We start from the raw sequence: 13,856 nt of genomic DNA, 5'->3' as shown, positions 1-13,856 counted from the left end.
ATAATGAAATAAACAAAAACATTGTAACGGTTTAGTACGGTGTACCATAATCCAACGAAACCAATTATGTATGTATGTGAGAGGGGAATAATTAACTCGATACGATAGATACACGGTGGCGACAAATACCGTTGCTTGTTTCCTAGTTCATATTTTGCCCATACCTGTCGCTAAGATCACACACACTTAGTGCAAAAGGTAGTTATCGTTAAATTCAACTAATAGTTCAAATATTGGTAATACCAAAGTTCAATTTGTAATTTATTTTATTTTATAAAAATAACTATGACGTTGTAGTTAACCAATGCTTTGGCGCAATAGTCGCAATTATGGCGATTTCGTTGCGAATGTAACGCATTCTCTCGCAATACATATAACTAACACGCCTCAGCGCCAGTAAATGTACACGTGGGAAAATAACCAAACAAAGTGAGAAATAACAAAGATGCCGAAAACAAAGTAAACGACAAAGATGCCGGGAATACAAAAGAAATCATTTATTCTTTCTTGGATTCTTCTCGAAGTCACTGCCGTAACTGCTAAAAGTCACAGGCTGATTATACCTATAGTATATCGAACAAAGCTAAATAAAAATATTACTATTGTTATTTGATGTGCAAAGTTTCAGCGCGTAAACCATAGACGACATTTCTTATTATTAGATTGAACATTAGATCGGAATAGGGCTGTACATAAATAAGATATAATTTACTTATACATTTTTATGTAAAGAATTCAAAAAGTACACAATATGTTAATATGATATCCATGAATGTAATTATAGTGCCTTCTTATCCTTCGAAAAAATGATTTGCGCGAATGCCTCTATAGTAGCATACCTTTCAAATTGATAACATGCGAAAGCCATTATAATGGCATTTAGTAGCTAAAAGGTTAAAAGATCATATGCGATAGGTATGGCGTAGAAGGAACCAGTTGCGAGAATGTTTTCACTTGACCGTTGACGAAGCTGTGTTTATTTGATTAGAATAACGATAACCATCGTCAAGGAGAAGTCACAAAAAATGCTCAAAGTGGCTAAGGTAAAATGTTTATTATACATTAGTATATTTTATTTTATAATTATAAATTATAGCATGCACAACTTATAATTGTAATATTTATTCACAATTAAAATTTTGTGAGGTGAAAAACAAAGCACCCGAGAAAATTTAAATCATAGCAAAACAGCTATTAAGAGAAACAAAGAAAAAAATCTTTATGCAATAATGTTAAACCTATCTATAATTTTACATAGAGAACAATTCATTTGTAAGTATTCCCTTTTAGCCACCTAAGCAGAAAATAAAATATCCCCATAAATTGGCTGATTATCAATATGGAAAATGAAATATCTATGACTACAATATGTGTAAGAATCATATGGTTATAACGAATCTGATGGAATATGCCCGATGGGAAAAAAGTCAGAAACAATGCAAAGAGCAAGATACTTTAAATATAAAAAATAGTACATTTTATAGTTTTAGTTGTATTAGAAATATTTCAAGGTTTTATGTGTCCAATTTAGTTTAAATCTGTATATGAACGTGCGCTAGATGTTGATCATAGAAACATTACATTATGGCTATATTATATTGAAATAGAAATGCGCAATAATTATGCCAGAAATTTATTAGATCGTGCAGTCAATTTTACATACAACAAATCAATTTTGATACAAATACACATATATGAAAGAAATGTTAGAAAATATTACTGGTAACATTTGAAATAAAATTAGGGATTATTTTTTATTATATAACTTGATTTTATAGAGATTTATTACATAAATACGTCTAGTTTTTGAGAGATGGATGAAATGGGGACCTAACAGCCATGACAAACATTAAATTTGAATTACGATATAAAGAAATAGAAAGAGTTAGGTAGAGATATATAATTGTATAGGAAGATATATAGTTTTGTAGTAAATATAGAACGCAAATTTTATGAAGATGTTATAAACTTTTTCGAAGATGAGATCTTAGATGAAAAGCTATTTACAGCATTCGCAAGATTTGAAGAAGGACAAAAAGAAGTATTATTTTAAGATAACAATATATTCAGTATCTTTGTTATAATAAGTATAATTTTAATATGTCTCTGATAGCATGATAAAACAAAAATAATTTCTAAGTATGCTTTAGACAATATTTCAAAAGAAAGAACAAAAGAAATATATGATGCATATACCATACACGAAAAGAAATTGGTGATTTTGCAAGAAATTCATACTATAAAGATTAAGATTTATTTAATACGAAATATGAATTAAAAAGTTTTAAGTATTAATATTAATTTGTATAAATTTATAAAAAAATAACACAAATTTCATAATATTTTTAAGTATGCATTGAAGATGTAATAATTAGCAAAAGAAAATATCAATATGGGCAAGAAGTCAAGGAAAATTCTTCTGACTATGACGCTTGATTTGACTATCTGAGATTAATAAAATCTGAAGAAAATCATAATGTTGTAAGAACGTATGAGCGAGCTATAGCAAATGTCCCTCTTGCTAAGGTAATGAATATTTACATTTTAACAATTCTGAAGTCAAATTGAATTTCCTTTCCATTAAATAAATTTTTTATAGCAGCATGGAAACGATATATCTATCTGTAAATTATGCTTTGTACGAAAAAATTAACACGGAAGTTATAGATAGATATTGTCAAATTCACAGATACAGTTTATCTTATATAAAATTATTGTTATATATAAAGAAATAATTTTATAATACTTTATTGTTGCATATAAAGATAGAATTTTATAATATTTTTTTTATTTTTTAGATTCTGTTTAGATCTTGTTCTACATAAACATATCACATTTTCTAAGATGTAACTATGTTATGCATATTTCGAAATACAACAAAAAAATTTGACTATAGCGAGAAAAACATTAGAATACTATTATTATAATAATTTTTTTATTATTTATAAGTATTAAATTATTGTATTTTTAAATATTTAAATTCATTTATTACGAGGTATGGTATTGGATGTATATCTCAAAGACAAATTGTTTCTTGGTTACAATGATTTAGAGGTACAATCTAGAAAATTTGACAGAGGCAGGATTCTATATGAAAAATTATTTGAATTTGTACTTCAAAACTGCACAATATGAATGAAAGTAAATTACTTTTCGTATAGTTTCATTTATCTTATGTTTTATTGTACTTATATTTATGAATTAATTGTGTCTTAGACGAATTAAGTTATATTTTTAGAAATTACTACTAAATATAATTAAATCTGTCATTTTCTTTTATTTTTATTTTTTATCAAAAACGTTTAATATTTTTATTATTTTTGTTATTTAGTTTGGATATGCCTGAACTTTTATGGAAGTCATATATAGATTTTGAAATATCTCAGGATGAAATAGAAAATACCAGACAACTATTTGAGAGGTTATTAGAACGAAATGTTTATGTCAAAGTAAGCGTGATTTCATGGTATAATTATATATATGTAAAGAAAGTACACTTTCTTCAGGTAGATTTGCCACATGTCTTATAGCTCGCCCTTGCATTGTCCTTTATTATTTACAATTTCTTTTGTAACCTACAAATCGAGTCGTTAAGATTTGGAAGAGAAACGGGCAGTATGAAATATAACATAGAAGAGAAAAGCAACGCGAGAGCTAGAAGAAGATACAGAAGATAAAAGAAATAAAATTTAACAGTGTGAATAATAAACATTAATTGTCGTTTCTTTGCTCACAGAGAAATATATTTTCGTTTATCACCTCCCATAATCCATACGAGATATTATATATATATATATATATATATATATATATATATATATATATATATATATATGTATATATATATATATTTAAAGATTAAAATTATTGTCAAAACGCCTAGAAGAATTAAACGAAGAAGACAAATGATTGAAGAAGATGGAGTATGTGATTTTTATAACATACATTAAATAGTTTTGGAGGAATTTAAATTAAAAAGAAGTATTCTTAATTTATATTAAAAATAATTTATATTAAATAGAAGATATTCGGCTTCGGGAAAAAGTATTCGACTTCGTATTCCCAGAAGACGAATACCAAAGAGCAAATCTTGACTTCTTGGCATTAGCGAAAGCATGGATAAAGCAAAAAATTTCTAGTGAAACTGCTCAAAATGAAAATTAACAATTAGAATCGGACAATTAAAAACAATTTATATCTTTCATATTATTATTATATTTGTATTTTGTAAATAGGCAATATAAGTATTGTGTAGAATTTTATATTTATTTTGACTTATTTGTAAAATGTAAAAGGTATGAAATGCTTTGATTGTTTTTTTTTATGTAAATACAGATTATATTTTATAAATAATAAACAATTTTCTATAATTTATATTTAACATCTTTATATCTAAAATACTATATTATCACTTCTAATAACTTATATTTAAAAGTGGTAATACAAAGGTTTTACAATATATTATATTGTAAATATTACGAAATTTTATACTATATATATTATAAAATAGGGAATTTAATTAAAGATAGCATTATTTTATGCAAAGTATTCAGAGGTTATTAGAAAGGTAGTAATTTAAAATAGGATTTTCCATTAAGAACTTACAACAAACTTTAACTATTATCACTCCGATTATTTGGTGCAATTAACGATCGGCAACTATCTTTGATATATGCTTGCTTATTAGGTTTGGAATATCTTACTTTAAATGCGACCATAACACACAAGTAATAATCTTCAAATCATTTTAAAACAATCTTTATACATTTCCAAGAAAAATATAATTCCGATAATAATCAATAATCATATTTGATTTTGAAACTTTTTCTATGATTACAATTCGCTTATCTTTCTAAATTAGCAGCAAATAATTTTTTTCTTTTTTGTCATTAAAGTAAAATGGATGCGTTTAGAATAAAATAAAAAAAAAAGATTAACTAAGATGCGAATGAAGAGTATACGAAATTTAGAGACACAATTGAGTGGTCGAAAAGTAAAGTTAATAAGGAATAAAATAGTCAATGTAATGCCTGATAAACAGACTTAGAGTGATAAGGTTTAAATTAAAATAAAGCAAATTATATTTGTGATATTGTAATATTTTTTACTTTATTTTAAAATAAATTCAAGTGATACCATTATGTATGAAAAATAATAACGATCAAGTGACCACCTTGGCTCTGTATGATCACGTGCATTCTCTTGGTTTAATTTTCGATTACATTCTCATACAAATAGGACTCAATTTCATCAATGACACGAGTGATATTGGCTTCTTATCAATCGTCAAGTGACTTACTGGCTGAATAATTCAAAGAATTCTTTATTTTGCGAAGTGATCACATTATTTGGTAATCAAGATAATGTAATTTAGCTATTTTCTATGAAGCTATATTAATTCTAATCTATACCAACAAATTGCAAACGATTGACAAGTTAAGGAGCAATATTATTTTAAAAAAGACGGATGAACGAAATGTTTGATGAAAGTGCAGGATCAAATTGAAAAAATCTTATTATAATATCTTGACACAATATGAACTTAATGTATATAATATAAATAAGAGCCAACTCGATTAATTCCACTTTTTGAATGTTTTCAAATTTATGTATTAAAGCACTTGATGCAGTCTTCACTTTTTATATTCATAATAAATTTCTTTAATTTCCGTTATTTAATACTGTTATTACTGAAATAAAAAATAATTTATTTTTAACGATTATTCTAAGACTTTTATCTTATTCACTAATAACATTATTTAGAAGATAATATATATATTTACATCATGTTGTAAACAATATTGCAGTTCTTCGTCCTTCTTTCGTTTATCTGATCATATTGCTCTTGCTGTTTAAAACAATGCGTTATAATAATAAATTGGTGATAATATTATTTATTGTAAATATCATTATAAGGATTCGATGGAAATAATAATGAATTTCTAAATATATATTATAATTAAATAGTTATTGTGTATATATACAATCAAATAAAATATTTTTGAATAAAAACAGAATATGTATGGTCAAATAAAAAATAGCACACTGTACCCAAAGTGGTCTAAAAGAAGTAACATGCAAGAGGACTACAGAAACGTATTCGTTATATAAACATTTCATTATATAAAATAATAATTCTCATAGATTATAATTAAATTAATGAGATTATATATTTGTTTAAAAGAATAATTTTTTAAAACTCTATTGCTTGATTTTTCCAAGTAACGTGATGAGTTAAAATTAGATGTAATTCATATACGTTATTTTCTCGATATAGGATGGCGAAACAAGCATATCTGCATGAAATCTATGCTCCATGTTGCAATGGTTTACAGCATGTATTCTCCTGATTGCAATTTATGTTTGATTGTAATTCGAAAGATGAATTCGAAAGATGAAGATTTTCTACACGATATTCTCGTTTCCGATTTTCAAAACAAGTTTTTATATGCTTGAAAATTACTTTTGCAAATTATTTTTTTCTGGATGATTTTTGCAAAGAAGATGATATTTTTCCAATATCGTACATAAAAATCTCATGTAAAAAAACTTTATCTTTTGAATGAGGTCTTAAAACTTCATAGTGTAAATTTTTGCAAACACACAGAGAGAGAATTTTTTTAAGGCTATTCATCATCTTTCATTCGAAGTAGGTGTGAATTCGATGATTGATATGGTACATATAAATATCTTTCTTTGATAGGGTCGTACAACACACGACCCACATCTATTTTACGATAAATACATAAATAATAATAAATATAATTAGAATAATAATTATAATAAGTAGTATATAAATTTACGATATAAAAACAAGATTTTATCCAATATTTTGTAAAAAATAATAATTAGTGAATATTTAAATATTAAATATTATTGCAGAAATCAAAATATGAGTTCATTTCCATACTACTTATGAGGTAAAACTCTTAGCGCTTTTCTTAAATGGTTTACCCCATAGGACTAATCCATTCTGTACTACAAGTATTACTATTATTACTACAACAAATAACAATGTAACATAATAATAGTAATAAAAACATATTTGAATATTATGTACATTATATACATTCTACCTTTTAATAGAAAAATCATTGGTGACATGGTACTATTTGGATATCTAGGATAAACTTTTATAAGTACATTGTATTTTTAAAATACACGTTGGAAGAATACGAGTTTTACAGGAATAAACGATTTCAGGCAGAGGGTACTTGTCATGAAAAATCGTAAGCTTCCTTCTATTCTTCCTGATTGAAAGCGGTAATTTCTTTCAATCTTATCATTCCTTTTAATGTTCAAATAAAATAATACTACTTGATATGTATTGCGTCGTGTAGGCGCTGCAACTACATTTTGCTGCAACTACCTAGAACTTGTTGATCGTCTGGCATCCGGTTATAAAGGATAGGCGACCTCGTGAGGCGTCAGCTTCCTTCCTTTACGTGTTAATTGGCTTCTCCTTACGCTTCTCACAGAATCAGTGTCTCCAGAATCAGGTTCGAAGTACTAAAATGTTTAGTGTTGTGTCGGGTGGGCGCAACTACGAGAGCGATTTTAGATGTGCGTCCCGCACCGGACCATCTATGACAGTCGATTTGCACGGAGAAATATCCTCCGTCTGTCCGAGCTACAAGCCCACTGGTCGCGATGAATAAGAGCGGCGGCACTAAGCTAGGATACCATTGAAGGGTGTCAGAAAAATACCGCTTGTCGCATTCCCGCAGATTAATGGAAATTAATGGCGTTCTTTTAAAGGAACATGTGAAACTAGCGAGGTAGATGCGCGTGTTGAAGTTGATTCGATATATATTTGATGAAATAAGTTACAATTGTTTATGTGTTTCGTGTAATGATGTGTAGGTAGTTGTACTGGCTGATTCTGAATAAGACTTGATAGCTTAGATGTCGTGAGTCTAAAAAATGTAACTTACCTGATTTTTTGGAAGTCTAGAACTATCCACACAGACTGTAATGAGATCAGGAAAAGGAATAAAAGGGCGGAGTTAAAGTATGATCTGAGCATGGAAAGGGAAAGAATAAATGTCCATTGGTCGTGGATAGTTCAATGAAATGTTTAAATATTCCATGTGTGCCCCCTTTGTTCTAATGGTCATGTAGAGTGCAGAGTGTCAATAGATATTTTAAAGCTAGAAGTCAAATAACCCTTGACTTGTCGCGCCTAAGAGTCTACTTTCACTATTTACTTATTGGCCGGCTTGACATATTATCGAAACCCAGATGCATATTACAGAAAGCCCAGACAAAGATGGCCATATGTTTTTTATCTATGCGTTTTGTTAGCTAATTTCGAATAAGTTCCCAAGAGTAAACATTTCCAATGGTGATACATAACCTTTAAGAGAAAGTACTGTGAACAATGGAGAGATACACATGTGCGTCAACACCACTGTCCCAGTGACATGTAAAAGATTCTTTACTTGGTACATATATCTATCAGAGTATTAATTAGTTAAATTAAAATTAAACATGCCCAATTAATTAATTCTTTACTTGGCAATTTTTTATTAATTTTAAGATGCCATGCACTACTAGATTCATACTAATAATAGCACCTTTGCATTAAGTTTAATATAAGCCGTAGGTTCACTTTTGTCACTTATAATTTTAGTTATATACAAATTATATAATTAGGTCACATTATTATTTACGTCCAATATTAAATTGGTTATATGAAACACAATACATTTCCAATTGTATTTCGTGAAAAATACTAATTGTTCTTATATCCTGTACGTAGTTTCGTTTTATCACTACGACAATATATGCGATTTTTACACTTTTTAAGACAACCAAAAATATAAAACTACTCTTCGTAAATATATTTTTGTAATTATTCCATGTTAATTTACAAAGGTGAATCGTTTACAGTAACAACAGTTTGAGTATTTTGTCGCTATATGATGGTGAAATCATTTTTATTCAATCGGAGATACTGGAGCTACTATAATTATGTACTATATTATTGTGGCATTTTGTTTTTTCAACTAATAATTACGGATCATGATAAGCTTCCGATGCATGTTGCTGTTCCTTTCGCCGATCAACTTTTTATATTTCAATACATGCATTTCAACGCTACAACGGAAATTCTACTGTAGTATCAATAAATAAACATTTTTGAAATATTCATGATTGCGGAAGGTCGTTTGTGTACGGTTTATTCAATCGCAGTAATATTTGTATCGAGTATCAATTTGATCAATGTATAAATTTTTTTTAATCATAAAACCAACTAACACTTTTTAAACACTGTTTAAAAATAATATTTTCTGTTTTTCTCAAACAGTTGAATTATCCTGAAATGTTCATTTTATTAATAAATATGTAGAATAAATATATTTCTTTTGTATTTCAAACGTATTCCTAACACATATTCAATTGCTATTTTTTCCTTTTTCAGCGTTGAAATGTATTGATTTATTTTCAAAACAATATTATTATGTATCATAAATTCAGATTATATTCTTTATAAAAATAATTATCTTAAAAGCCATGTAATTAACAATTCAAACATAGTAATATTTTGGAAATACTAAAACTGGACCATCTGACATGATTTATTTAATTGATCATTTCGACGGGTTACAATTTCTTTTTCAAAAATATTCTAAATTCAAAAACGAACTATTATCCATTCGAAATTTTGAATAATAAAACGAAGTCCACGGTAGGACTTTTAATAGAGCTCGCCAGCGTTATCATAACGATAACGACTATGAATTTAATTTAACTTTAAAACAAAGAAAAATGAAAAATGTATGAGATTCGACTTCAAAAAATCAAATAATTCTACTCGCGTACGTGGGGCAATGTGGAGACGGAGACGGAATGTTACGTCGTCTCAATTTTTCAAATTTACTCTTTTATATCCATCATCATAAGAGCATTTTGCGTGAAAATATTGTAAAATTAAAAAAAGACTAAACACTATTCTCGGAAGGTTCTTGTGAATCTTTGAAAATAAATTAATAGCCTGTAGATTCTCTCGTGAGCCACGTTTCGTGGGGGCCTCTTTGGCATATACTCTCTTCTTTGCTTTGTGCCCTAATCTAATTGGTTATCATTCAAAACTGTAATAGAGAAATTTTATTTCAGATTATAATATATGGAAGGAAACTTTAACATACTTGAAAAGCTACACACTTGGAAAGCGAAAACCTTATATCTTTAGATAGTAATTGATTACTACGTTTTCGAGAGATCTTTTCATAGCATAAGAAAAACGGAAACTAGTATATTAATTCCAGAAAATTCCGAATTAAAAATTGATTTACATATTTTTAGACCTATGGGCTGTGATTCTACCAGTTTTCTTTTATCAATGACTACATTCTTTTTTAACTCCAGTTTTTTTTAACATTTATGAGAAATTTATCATTATTATATGAAATCAATATTACATTATGAAATAGAATACTTCGCAAAAGAAAACTTCGTTAAAATTAGATGACGTGGAGTTTCAACCGGTCATTGACATTGGACCAATTATTGAGATATGAAAAAGTAAAGCTATCCATAGAAAATATCCTTATCAACTTAGTGGTAATGGAGTAAACAAGAAAGCTTCAACGATCTGGTTGCAAAAGCTCAAATATTCCCTGAGACAGGTAATTTGCCATTGCAGTTCAAGATGAAATTATCGTGACAAAACAATAGCGGCGAGCAATCTTACACGAAGATATAGAAAACTGTCGTCGGTTTCGACATGGAATAGAACCCATAAAACTTGCTATAAACGAAGACTACCTCAAGCGGCAAGATGATGTAATTAAGATTATGCACCAAGAGCTGGCCATGATATGTAAATTCATCGAAGAAAAAAGCCCTATTATTAGTGTGAAACATATGAAGTTCTGGTCAATTCCAACTTCAAATTATATTGAAACTAGATGATGAGCATTGATCATACGATCCTTGAAAATCGGTCGGATATAATACGGGTTAACAAGATTTCGAGGAATTGCTGGATTTTAGATGTGGCCATACCTCTTATTGTACACATGCACAGAACATATGAAGAAAAAATTGCGAAATATGTAGACCTGACGCGCGACATAAAGCAGCGTGAGAGACTAAATAATATTAGTTGCCCCAATCATTGTATCCAGTACAAGAGTCATCGAGCAAATTTTAATCGATGAGCTGAAAAAATTGAAGTGCGTATATCTGTTACAAGAAATGTCGAAAGCAGGTATACTGATGTCATGTTCTGATAGTAGTAAGCATGAAAAAAATAATACAAATTTTGATAGTTATTGATACAGTCAGGTCAAAGACGAATCATCTACGCCGACCTAGCAACTTGCCTTGTTTTTGGTTAGCAGCGGAACCCTTTACACTGGATGAGGCTTATTTATTATTTTATCCGTTAAGAATGATAACTTTGAAGAATTCATCTACTTAAAGATTCTTCTAGGTACTTCTTCGAATCGAATTCGTCTTGAGAATTAGCGGACGCGACTGTACCGTCTATGCGCGTAAGTACATGCACATACAATTTTAAGCATACAACTTTAACTTCAATGTTTCGGTATTTTGATCTCGAATTAGTATTTGATATCGTAGACTAAACAGACTGACTGACTATAGATTTGTCTTAATTTCGGCCTCTCGAAACTTTCTAACTCGACAGATTAATTAGATGGAGTTGGACAGATTCGCAAACTTATGTTTGGGACAGATTCAAATTCAAAATTTACTAATTAATTGACTTTAAATCATGAACGTTACTTATGGGATATATATTCTCGAAAAAATTAGGAATTGAAAACTGACGAAATTGTAATACTAATACATGGGTCCTCACCAGATTTTAGAAATAGTTCCCTAAAACAATGATAAGTTACAAATATGAAACCGTACTAAGGTAGTGAACATGAATAAACTAAGATGTTCTAAAATGAAATAGATTAAGGTAATTGTGTTACAGAATTTATGGGGCTTCTCGGCATATTAATAACGCTCATAGGCACCATCAGCGGATGTGTTCCCCTTTTGGGGTATGACTGTGGGGGAGCCTCAATGAACATCACGACAATTTCACTGCTGGACACGGGGGAATGCACTACCTCATTGCACGCACAAAATGCCACAGAAGTGTACATTCAGCTTCTGCAATTAACGCAATACAACAAAACACATGTGCACCAGTGCGGAATAGAACTCGACGATTTATTATTGTGGAATGTCATCGCATGTCTTAGTTGTGCAAAATGGACGGAGAGTGTATCTTATGGACCTAACAGCTGAAGCATGCAAAGCCGCCTTCAATACAGGCATCATGGGAATATCGCCGACCTTGCAAGTATCAGGTTTACGGTCCAATGTCACGGAGTATCGAAGTGCTACGCTTACAGGATAAATCTCAACAGACGTTAAGTGCTCTGGAACGCAGTACGCCAACCTCTACGGCACATGGGACAATATAGCGGTGCAGGTAGTAGTGAAAATAAAGATTTAAAAATATTACACAAGAGTCAAAATTAAATAGGACAGTATAGTACTAAGCAAAGGTACATTGTGTGTTTTTACGGACGGTACATGTGTTACTGACGAGGAAGGGAACGCATTTTGAACTAGACCTGACTCATCGTGTAATTTCGAACATTACAACGTACTATATGAGGGACTAGCCATAAAATTAGAAGCGACAAGCCGTATAGAAATATATCCTGACATCTACACTATAACGACACAGGCCGTCACGTTTACCTTGGAAAAGAGGGCGGAAAACCACTTGTGCGGGTACACTCTGTTATGGAGCGAGCACCCGAAGTTATTCATCTTGGAGAAGCAAAAAGGAAAGACCTTCGCGTCAAGTGCAAGATTATCAGTTGAAAATCTTGAGCTGTTCGCCTATGTGAACTCGTAGTTCGTGTACCTAGAAAAATACATGAGAAGCCACATGCTTTGTATAGTGACGTTATCAAACAAAAGTGTGATTTGGAGAAACGTACTTAAAAATGCATCAGCACTGGCGACTCTTCGACCAGATGACTTCGCCTAGACTATCATGAAGGCAGCAGGATATATGGCCGTAACGGTGGGAGAAGTGATACCCATTGTAAAATGCACATCTGATCCCGTCAGCGTGAGAACATCAGAAGAATGCTATCACGAGCTACCAGGTTATCACCAAAACGACAGCCTCTATCTGACACCTAAGTCGACAATACTAGTAAAAACTGGAACCATTAGGGATTGCAATGCGTTGCTTCCTCCAATGTATCATTTAGTGGGAAACTGGTACAGACTAACATCAAAATCCGTGGAGGTACTCACTCCCCAAATACTTCAACCATTGACGAAACCATCATGGAAATACATAGTCACAAATAATTTAATGAGAATATAATGGTATAAACTCTCAACAGGACTTGGAAAATTTACACGATCGTATTATGTTCCCCGTCGAAAGACCGGGACTCTTAAACATTATTGCCAGAGGAGCTACGGGACACAGGAGCTACGGAAATCACAGACGGTGCGAACTCGAAATTGTGGCAAGGTTTCCTAGCTTTCGAATCAGCTAGAGCGGGATGTATTGGACTATTTGTTCTAATCAAAGGAGTTAAGTTGTATGTTTACGCCATGATTCGAGGCTACGTACTCCATGAATCTATGGTTGGAACCTACACCTGTTGGGGGCCGTCTGGTGTTAGTTAACACATCTGCTTTTGCATCTGAAACGACCGCAACAGCAATATGGAAAGGGAACTGCAACGGCCAATGAAAGTCATGATACCATTGAAATAAGAGTGGACAAACTAGAAAGTGATGTGACTCCGATCCCCACCGCAAGAGGAGGTGCGAGATTCCCAAATTTAGAAGAA

General features: G+C 30.5%; 1 pseudogene; it reads left to right on the top strand.

Annotated features, from left to right (window-relative positions):
* The first annotated feature begins 1,016 nt into the window (after positions 1–1,016).
* LOC118445622 (protein crooked neck-like) lies at positions 1,017–3,135 on the top strand (annotated as a pseudogene).
* The last annotated feature ends 10,721 nt before the right edge of the window (positions 3,136–13,856 follow it).

Source organism: Vespa mandarinia, chromosome 18 (assembly GCF_050613455.1).
Source record: "Vespa mandarinia isolate Hongniang chromosome 18, ASM5061345v1, whole genome shotgun sequence".
Taxonomy (NCBI): domain Eukaryota; kingdom Metazoa; phylum Arthropoda; class Insecta; order Hymenoptera; family Vespidae; genus Vespa; species Vespa mandarinia.
This window is presented reverse-complemented; position numbering and strand designations above follow the sequence as displayed.